Raw genomic sequence first — 9,960 nt, 5'->3', positions numbered from 1 at the left:
GAACAACAGAGGTCACCACATTAAAAAAGAAAAAGTAGAACCAGCCTAACTTTATCAGAATCCTTTCTGTCCTCACTTCACTGTTCATTATACTGCAACATTTTCACCTAGTGTCAGGAATATTTAAAACAAGGTTGGCCTAATTACTTTCATTATATGCAACTATTAAAACTAGCATGTTAAAAAAGAATGAAATAATGCCATTTGCAGCAACACAGGCAGACCAAGAGATTATCATACGGAGTGAAGTAAGTCAGAGAAAAAGAAATATCGTATGATATCGCTTACATACGAAATCTTAAAAAATGTTACAAATGAACTTATTTACAAACCAGAAACAGACTCACAGACTTAAGGAACAAACTGATGGTTACCTGGTATGGGCAGACATAGTTAGGGAGTTTGGGACTGACATGTACATACTGCTCTATTTAAATAACCAAACAGAAAGAAACGATCATATATTAAATCTTATAGGACCATTAACCTACGTGATATGGTGACTGAGAGAAGCCCCTCTCCCCTCCCATACTTATTATCATATTTCAGGATACCTTAAAATAAATTGAAATAAAACAACCAGATTGTTCACCATTCCCCAGCATCCTGATTGTACAATATCAAGTCCTTTGCCCCTATACCCACCTGCCACAAATCTAGAAAGGAGAAAAAGAGAAGAGAATGTAAACCAAGAGTGAGGCAGAAAAACTGATGATGACGTTTATGCTCATACCAAATGGTGAGCAAAAATGAAGTTCATAGGGTTCCATTCATCAACCACATCTCAAGTCCCAGGAGCAAAGAACATTTGTTTGGTAACTGGTGGGAAAAAATGCAGAAACTTTCATTTCATTTTACAAACACCACTTTTCTGTGCTTTTTTCTTTCTCTTTCTCCTACCCTCAAGTGATTTCAAAAATAAAAGGTCATTTTAAAGACAACTCAGAGATACAGCAAGCACAGTTTTTCATCTGTACACTGGTCAACTGTATGATGCATTTCAGATTCTCTAGAACATCTAAAAACATTTGAAACTCTAACGTGAAAAAATGCTGTGCACTTTAAAGCATTTTTTGTCTTTAGAAATAAATGCTGATCCTAAAAGCACAAAATTCCAAGGCAGGCACATAGGCCGGTATGTACATTTCCCTTGCTGGATTTTAATAAGACAGCTAGACTATTCAGAATGGCTTTGTGATTTACAGTGTCCAAGCCGAAATGGTAAAGACTAATTGAGTTTTAAACTTAAAGTATTCATGAAGCCTATTTACTAATACCTTTAAAACACACAGCAGCTTTTAAAAAATGACTGAGCTCCGGAAACTCCTTTAAAGGTTCTTTCACAAGTTTCCTTTGAAGCTCCCTTCATGAAAATGCTGCTGTCAACAATTCTTCAGTTTGGAGAATACAATGTTGTTATTGTCTTGCCTTTAGAGCTAGGGAAAGTATATATTAGTCTTTCTGGCTCTAGGTTTCCATGACTGAGCAAGCATATGGCTTTGTTCCAGATGGAAGTTTTCAAGGAATTTTGCTTACAAGGAAGTACTAAACCCGGTATTTTAATTAATATTCATATTTACTTTGTTGCTAAATGAAGCTACAGATTCTATTGGCATGGATTAACTCTCACTCTCATAAACCCAAAACCCTCTAGAGAATTCTCCTCTGGGAAGAGAGTGAGATGCATTAACACTCCATTAATATCTTCCTTGGAAACATTCTTTTTAACATTTATCTCTTCATCATTTCCTGAATCTGTAATGAAATGCTTGTGCTGGCATCTAACAACAGGCTCATGTCCAGAGCCTAATGAAGTGTTAGACACCAAGGTAAGAAGGAAGTCTGCTGCACTGGCTCAGAGTGACTGGATACACAATGGTACTTTCTAGGCTATATTTAGCTCCAAAGTCATCATCAGTAGCCCTGAGACATAAGGAACAATCTGAAAGAACTTCAAGTTCCAAGGCTGCCTGAACAGACCAATCAGAGTTCTATTTTCTAAGTCATAAGCCAGACACTGAGGTAACTGCCATTTGTACATCCTCTTCTAAAGTGAAAGACTTCCTGAAAATGACATTCTGTAATCACAGAAGTTTAAAGTAGAAGAAGCCTCTGAAGTCCTATAAGCAGCTTCCTGCCCTCTGCTTGAAGCCCTACAATATTCCTGCCAGTGGTCCTTGTTCAGAGATAAGGACTCACCACCTCATGAGAAAACTCAATCCTTATTCAAACAGCTCAGACTGTTCTGCGGTTCTTTCTTTGCTGCTGCTGCTGCTGCTGCTGCGTCGCTTCAGTCGTGTCCGACTCTGTGCGACCCCATAGACGGCAGCCCACCAGGCTCCCCCATCCCTGGGATTCTCCAGGCAAGAACACTGGAGTGGGTTGCCATTTCCTTCTCCAATGCATGAAAGTGAAGAGTGAAAGTAAAGTCGCTCAGTCGTGTCCGACTCTTCGCGATCCCATGGACTGCAGCCCACCAGGCTCCTCCATCCATGGGATTTTCCAGGCAGGAGTATTGGAGTGGGGTGCCATTGCCTTCTCCAAGTTCTTTCTTTAGTTGAAATTAAATCTTTCTTCCACAAAAGCCCATCACTTGGTCCTGATTCTGCCCTCTGGGATTCCCAGAAGAAGGTGAGTCAGTGATAACTCTTCACTGGTATAAAATGATTTAATAATTCAAAGATTTATAGAGAAAAAAGTGTTATAAACAGTCAAGAATCTTAAGGCCAAAGAAAATAATTTTAAAGCCATTTTTTAAGGTATGTATAGCTTTGCTTCTTCCCTAACTACATACATAATTATAGCTTTACTTCTCCTAAGGTTATTCATATCATAAAATAGTTTAAAGACTAGGGAATATTTGCTTACAATAGTTTTTCTTGGATAAGGCAAATTGAGTCCTTGCTCTATACTAAGTCTACGAGCTAGTAACAGTAATCATTTTCATATACTGAGCACTTGACCAAATGAACAGCACTGTGCTAAGTGCTTTCTACAGTAGTCAGGAGGCATTATCATTCCCATTTTACAAATGAGAAAACCAAGACTCAGAAAGATTAAATAATTCATCCATGGTCATATAGGTACTAAATAAAGGAGCCACAGGATCAAATCCAGATGTGTCTCATACAAGACCTAACTTTCTTCCCTCTTGTCTATGAATCAGATAAAATTAAATGTGTTCCCTGCTATGATTAGGAAACACTACAGTTTTGTTATGCACTGAGTATTTGCATCCCCACTGCCCCCCCAACAACGCTTAGAGTTCATATGAACCCCGTAACCCCCAGTGTGGCTGTATTTGGGGCTAGGGCCTCTAAGGAACCAATTAAGGATAAATGAGGTCTTTAGGGTGGGGCCCTAATCTAATAATATCAGTGTCCTTATCAGAAAAAGAGAGCTCATTCTCCCTCTGTTGTCATGTGATAATACAGCAGGAAGGTGACCATTTTGGGGCCAGGAAGAAAGCTCTCAGCAGAAACCAACCTCGCCAGACCTTGATCTGAGACTTCTAGACTCTATAATGGTGAGAAAATCAATTTCTGTTGTTTAAGCCACCCAGACTGTAGTATTTTGTTATGGCAGCTGAAGCAGACTAAGGTAGGGTCTTTCTGCTATTTGTCATATAGCATATTGAAAAGCAGAGGTATTACTTTGCCAACAAAGGTCCGTCTAGTCAAGGCTATGGTTTTTCCAGTGGTCATGTATGGATGTGAGAGTTGGACTGTGAAGAAAGCTGAGCGCCAAAAAATTGATGCTTTGGAACTGTGGTGTTGGAGAAGACTCTTGAGAGTCCCTTGGACTGCAAGGAGATCCAACCAGTCCATCCTAAAGAAGACCAGTCCTGGGTGTTCATTGGAAGGACTGATACTAAAGCAGAAACTCCAATACTTTGGCCACCTCATGCAAAGAGCTGAGTCATTGGAAAAGACCCTGATGCTGGGAGGGATTGGGGGCAGGAGGAGAAGGGGATGACTGAGGATGAGATGGCTGGATGGCATCACTGACTTGATGGACGTGAGTCTGAGTGAACTCCGGGAGTTGGTGATGGACAGGGAGGCCTGGCGTGCTGCGATTCATGGGGTCACAAAGAGTTGGACATGACTGAGCAACTGAACTGAACTGAATATCTGAGAGAAGAACAGCAATGAGGCATCTTTCTTACCAGAACTTTGGTTATTCTCCCAACCTTCAAGTGACTGTGACCTGGGGGAATGAAAGTGAACCACGCTGAAGTCTCTTTCCCATGGCCCAATTGCTGACTGTGTCATTTTAGAGAAATCAATTCTTTGTGATTCAGTTTTCTTAGTAAACTGAAAGACCTCACTTCTAACACGCCATCATCTTGTATGTCTGAATCAAACTTTTTTTAAATATCTATTCATTTATTGCATGCTTCTTCCACTGTCCTCTTTTCTCAAATATTTCATACATCTTTGGATTTTTAAAGTAAAAAAAAAACTGAAGAAATACTTGGGAGAACTATAAAATGGTAGAAATATTCAGGGGGAAAAAGGACCTTCGGTTTTAAAGTTAATTTTGTTTGTGAATGCATGCCATACCTCATCTTTTATATTACTGCATGATGCCTACCAAAACAACCCAAAACATTTTTTAAAGCATCCTAAGAATGTTCTAGTAGATTCAGGAATTCTTGAAAATGAAAAAACAAAAAAAACCTCACCAAAGACATTGAAGGCCCTTCTGGGGTAGCCCTTTCAAATGGTCCTCTCCAGAAGGGTAGCTCATTCCACAGTGTGACAGATGACACATGGTTGCTACACCCAGGAGACAATAAAATGTAGACTTCTCCACCTGGGGATAATTCTGAGTCCCTCTAAACAAACTTGGGAAGGAGAACCATTTACATAATATGTGCCTTCCAGATGTAAATAATCTGTTCCCGGGAGCTGATTTGATTAGAGAATGTTTCTGAAAAGATCCAAGCCATGAATTTAACATTACTGTATGATTTGCTCTCTCTTACGGCCAAAACCTAGGCTCAAAACTGTGTTTATCCATCTCACAAATTCAAACTATTGATGGTCTATGGAAAGTGGTATGAGAAAATAAAGAATCAGCCAATGCAATTTTTTCATTCTTATAGAGGAAAACTCTTCTGAGTATGATACTGGGAAATCACTGGTGTTATCTCTATATACCAAAGAAGGCAAAGTTATAAAAGTTACTTTCAAAATACTTGGAAGAAAAGAGAAACAATAGAAAGAGGTTATTGTGCTGGAATAGTACCCTTTTCAACATTAACGTACAATGGACTTCTCTGGTGGTGCGTGTGTACTCAGCTGTTTCAGTCGTGTCTGACTCCTTGCGACCCCATGGACTGTAGCCCACCAGGCTCTTCTGTGCATGGGATTTTCCTAGGCAAGCATATTGAAGTAGGTTGCCATTTTCTTCTCCAGGTGGTGCAGTGGATGGAATCCACCTGCCAGTGCAGAGGACATGGGTTCAAACTCTGGTCCAGGAAGACTTCATACGCCACAGAGCAGCTAAGCCCATATGCCACACCACTGAACCGAAGCTCCAGAGCCCACAAGCCACAACTCCTGAAGCCCATGCCTCGAGGAGCCTGTGTTCCACAAGAGAAGGCGCACAATGGGAAGGCTGTGCACCACAAGGAGGAGAAGACCCCACTCACCGCAACTAGAGGAAGCACTTACAAAGCAAGGAAGACCCAGTGCAGACACAAATAATTAAAAACTTTAAAAATACATATAAAGTTCTGTGTTTGTGTTTCTGTGTATTATAGGTTAGATATAGACATAGATAACAATCAACAAACTTTTCCATCCTTCTTCTCAAAGACTTCTCCAGGTTTCTTTACTTATATTTAGATTACTAATGAAATTAAAAAAAAACAAAAACCTGAATTTGGGATTTTAGGAGAAAAAATTTAGAACACTCTTCTATTTTTTATTTTTTTAAGCCACACTGCAAAGCCCATGACCTCAGCAATGAAAATGCAGTGTCCTAACCACTGGACCACCAAGAAATTCCCTAGAATGCTACCTCTGACACTTACCAGCTATAACACTTAGGGCAAGTTACTTGACTTCTCCATACCTCAGTTTCCTCATCTGTAAGACTTTAAAAAGAATACTTACCTCATAGAGTTAATGGGAGAATTAAATGAGTTAATAAATACAAAATGTTCAAAACAGTACCTGGCACATTATAAGAGCTACAGTAGTTAGCATTATGAATCCATACATTTACATCATGGCATAGCTTCAACATGAAGCTTCTGTATAATTCCATACAATTATGTTTTTTTCTACTCTCTGTGACTGGCAGCTTCATTTGATTACAATGACATAATGTGGCGAAGCCAAGTGCAATGGAAAAATGCAATCATTTTGCTAAAATAAGCTGTACTGCTTGCCCAAGCTACAGAGATATGCCATCTTCTTTCTCATACGAGAGCAAGTAAAGTACACTAACTGGGGAAGAATGGTTTAAGGATTAAAAACATTTTTTTCTCCTTCTTCCTACTTAAAATTGTATTTCATTAAGCAGCCCCTGAAGCAGTCTTTTCCAACTTCATAATAAAGTTTCCAACTTTATAAGTATGAAGATAGCCTCTCAACATGAGAAAAGTCACATAAAAAACGAGAGTAATGGGAGCCCTACAAATCTGAATAATATGCCACTAAAGACAAAACCAATGAGACAAATCAGGAAACCACAATCGACAGGCGGTAAGCGCAGCGTCAACTCTAATGCGGGCCTAGAGAGCCTGTGTTCCTCCCCTACCATCTCTTCTCTGGTTCACAAACACAAAGGTGACCACAAACAAAACTGACCAGCTACTCTTTTTCCTGCTTGCTTCTCAAACCAGCTGCCCTATCCTGTTCTCTCCTCGCTAACAAAAACCAAGCTAGAAATAAATGGGCATCAAGATCGGGAACAACTGGTGATCCATATCTCTAAACACAATCCCTCCATGTAAGTTCTCATGATTCCATTTGTTCCCAGTGTCAGAGAAAGGTGCAGTGAGGGGAAAGCACAAGAGAAACCACCATTTCAGCCCAGCTGAGCTGTACTAGATGAAAGTCAACCAAACAGGAAACACTGGGCAAGATACACGAATCAAACTTCTAGGGCACAGTAGAACTTAAGAGTGGGATTGCACTCAAGTGGTCCAAGGATGAGGCCAATGGTAACTCACTGGCCATCATCAATCATAGGCTGATCTCTCATCTCAAGACTGCATTAAGAAAAATCCAATTCATAATCTAGGGAGAAAGGTACTACAAAACAAAGTAAGGAGACATCTAAACATATTTACGGTAGGAAATCTTCCATAGGACACAGGATGGCAAGCCTTCCATGAAAAAGGAGAAATTCAGAAGAGATTGGGCTGTGGTTAAAAGATCAAAGGATGAACTAAATAGTAATAATAATAAATGAAGAGGGTGTGTGTATATGCGTGCCTGTGTATGTAGACAGAAAACAGGTTATTTAGTTAATGAGAATCATACACAATCTTTATCCTTTATTTCCATTAACATTAAAATGTTTTTCCCACATCAATAAATTCTCTTTTAAAACAGATTTTTTAAAAGATGCATATTACACCATGTACATATTCTATCATGTATGATTCTCTTGAATCGGATATTTAACTTTTCTATTTTCTAATTTTTTAAATTTATTTATTTTAATGGGAGGCTAATTATAATTTTAAAGTGTAACAAGCATCCCTTGTACTTATAATATTCATAAGACCTTTGATAATTTCTTTACAATAGCTTTCCACAAGTAAGACTGCTGGATCAAAGGATTCTTTTTTCCTTTTTAAGTTTCTTGACATATATTGATAAATTGGTTTCAAGAAGTTTATTAAAGTTTGCTCTGCTGTTAGCATGATTTGTGATTATCCATTAAGCAAATATACTTCAGCAGTGTATCTACTGTTTAATCTCGAAAGTTTATATTTAAAAAGTATTATGTTGGTTAAAATTTTTACTGATTAGGTTTAGCACTTGTCCTGAATTTGTCTATTTGTCATCTTCCATCCATTGCTTGCAATCGCCTCTGCTAGCTTCTCTCTTAGAGAATTGTGAAAATATAAAAAACAATGTGTGTGTGTGTGTGTATATATATATATATATAATATATATTGGTCTCTGCCTCCAGGCCATAGCACACACCCCTAAAGTCTCTGTGATATCCTAAGTGATAAGAGTATTAGAAGCAACTTTTGTTCTCATATTTGGACTTTGACCCCAGTTCCTGACACAGGGCTCCTGAAACACTTTCAACTTCCTGGTTAATAGGAGTGTGTTTTGTTCCAAGGAGGCGACTCTGGGTGGGCTTCAGGATGGGAGCCTGTCACCACAAAGAACAAGACATGATTAGGGGTTTGGAATTTTCAGCCTCGCCCCCTGTTCTCTTGAGAAAGGAGGACTGAAAATGGAGGTAATGATTGCTCATGCCTAAATGAATAAACCTCCATAAAAATCTCAATCACACGGGGTTTAGAGATTCCAGGCTGGTAAATCCAGATACCAGAAAGGTGATGCACTCCGACTCCACGACTGAAGCTGTGCTCAGGACCCCTCCAGACCTCACCCTATGCACCTCCTCAACTGGCCATTCATCTGTGTCCTTGATCCTCCATATGTGTGTGCTGAGTCACTTCAGTCGTGTCCGACTCTTTGCAACCACCCCATGGACTATAGCCCACCAGGCTCCTCTGTCCATGGGATTCTCCAGGCAAGAATACTGGCGTGAGTTGCTGTGCCCTCCTCCAGGGGATCTTCCCGACCCAGGGATCAAACCCACATCTCCTGCACCTCCTGCACTGCAGGCGGATTCTTAACCCAATGAGCCACCTGGGAAGCCCATCCCTTATCATATCCTTTAATAAACTGGTAAACACAAGTAAGTGTTTCTCTGAGTTTTGTGAACTGCTCCAGCAAATTAATCAAACCTAAGGAAGGGGTCATGGGAACCTCAGACGTAACAACTGATCAGAAGCACTGAAGCACAGGCAACAACCCGCACTTGTGATTGGCATCTGAAGCAGAAGACAGTCTCAGGAGACTGAGTCCATGGCCTCAGGTGGATGGTGTCAGAATTATCTGCAGGAAAATCAGCTGGTGATGCAGAGAATTACTTGGTGGTGTGAGGAAAAACCCCCGACATTTGGTGACCAGAAGGGTCAGAAGTGAAATGTTTTGTGTGATAATGAAAGAGACACACAGAAGGCAAGGACTGCAGGCTCTTTAAAACAGGTGTGGATACTTTTCTCAGTTGAAAGAGCTTTTTTTCATTAAGCTTATAAACCTCAATACTGGTGGGGGTTTCTTCCTCCACCAAATATTTATCCTTTGCCTTTCATTTCATTTGTGGTATTTTAAAAATAAATGATGTTTCAAAATTTCATGTTTAAAAAAAATCTAACAAGGCAGGGATAAAATAAATTGAGCAGAAAGGCAATAAAGAGCAAAATTTATGCTTCATAAAATACAAGCAGTGATGTGAAGGGAAAACTTCAGATGTTCTCTATTAATGGGAAAGAAATTTAAAAAAAATGAGAGCGAAGATGACATGTTTGTAGACAAAAGAATGGAGAGACAGCCAATTATTTTGGTATTTCACTAAATCAATTGGAACAGAAAGAATAATAAAAGACAAATCAAAGGAAAACTTTCTTAGATTGAAACAAATCCCAGGTATTCAAATGAATGGACTCATCATGTTTCCAGCAAAATCTACGGGAAAAAAAAACCCATGCTAGGAAACATATTGACAAATATTTTAATCATAATAATAAGGAAAATATTCATGAAGCATTCAAATAGAGAAGGAAGTAAGGGAGCAAGGAAGGGAGGAAGAAAGATACATATTCACAGAACAAATATACAGCCACACCCTTGTAATCTAGTCAGTTGCAAAGTGGAGCTCACCTGATTCTGCACCATAAACAATGCACCC

At 39.4% G+C, this 9,960-nt stretch overlaps 1 long non-coding RNA gene across 1 annotated transcript; it reads left to right on the top strand.

The window, feature by feature from the left end:
* LOC106502176 lies at nt 2,478–5,462 on the top strand. Its single transcript, XR_001295764.2, has 3 exons — nt 2,478–2,631; nt 3,435–3,526; nt 5,421–5,462. It is a non-coding gene; the product is annotated as an uncharacterized LOC106502176 (long non-coding RNA).

Source organism: Capra hircus, chromosome 6 (genome assembly GCF_001704415.2).
Source record: "Capra hircus breed San Clemente chromosome 6, ASM170441v1, whole genome shotgun sequence".
Classification (NCBI taxonomy): domain Eukaryota; kingdom Metazoa; phylum Chordata; class Mammalia; order Artiodactyla; family Bovidae; genus Capra; species Capra hircus.
This window is presented reverse-complemented; position numbering and strand designations above follow the sequence as displayed.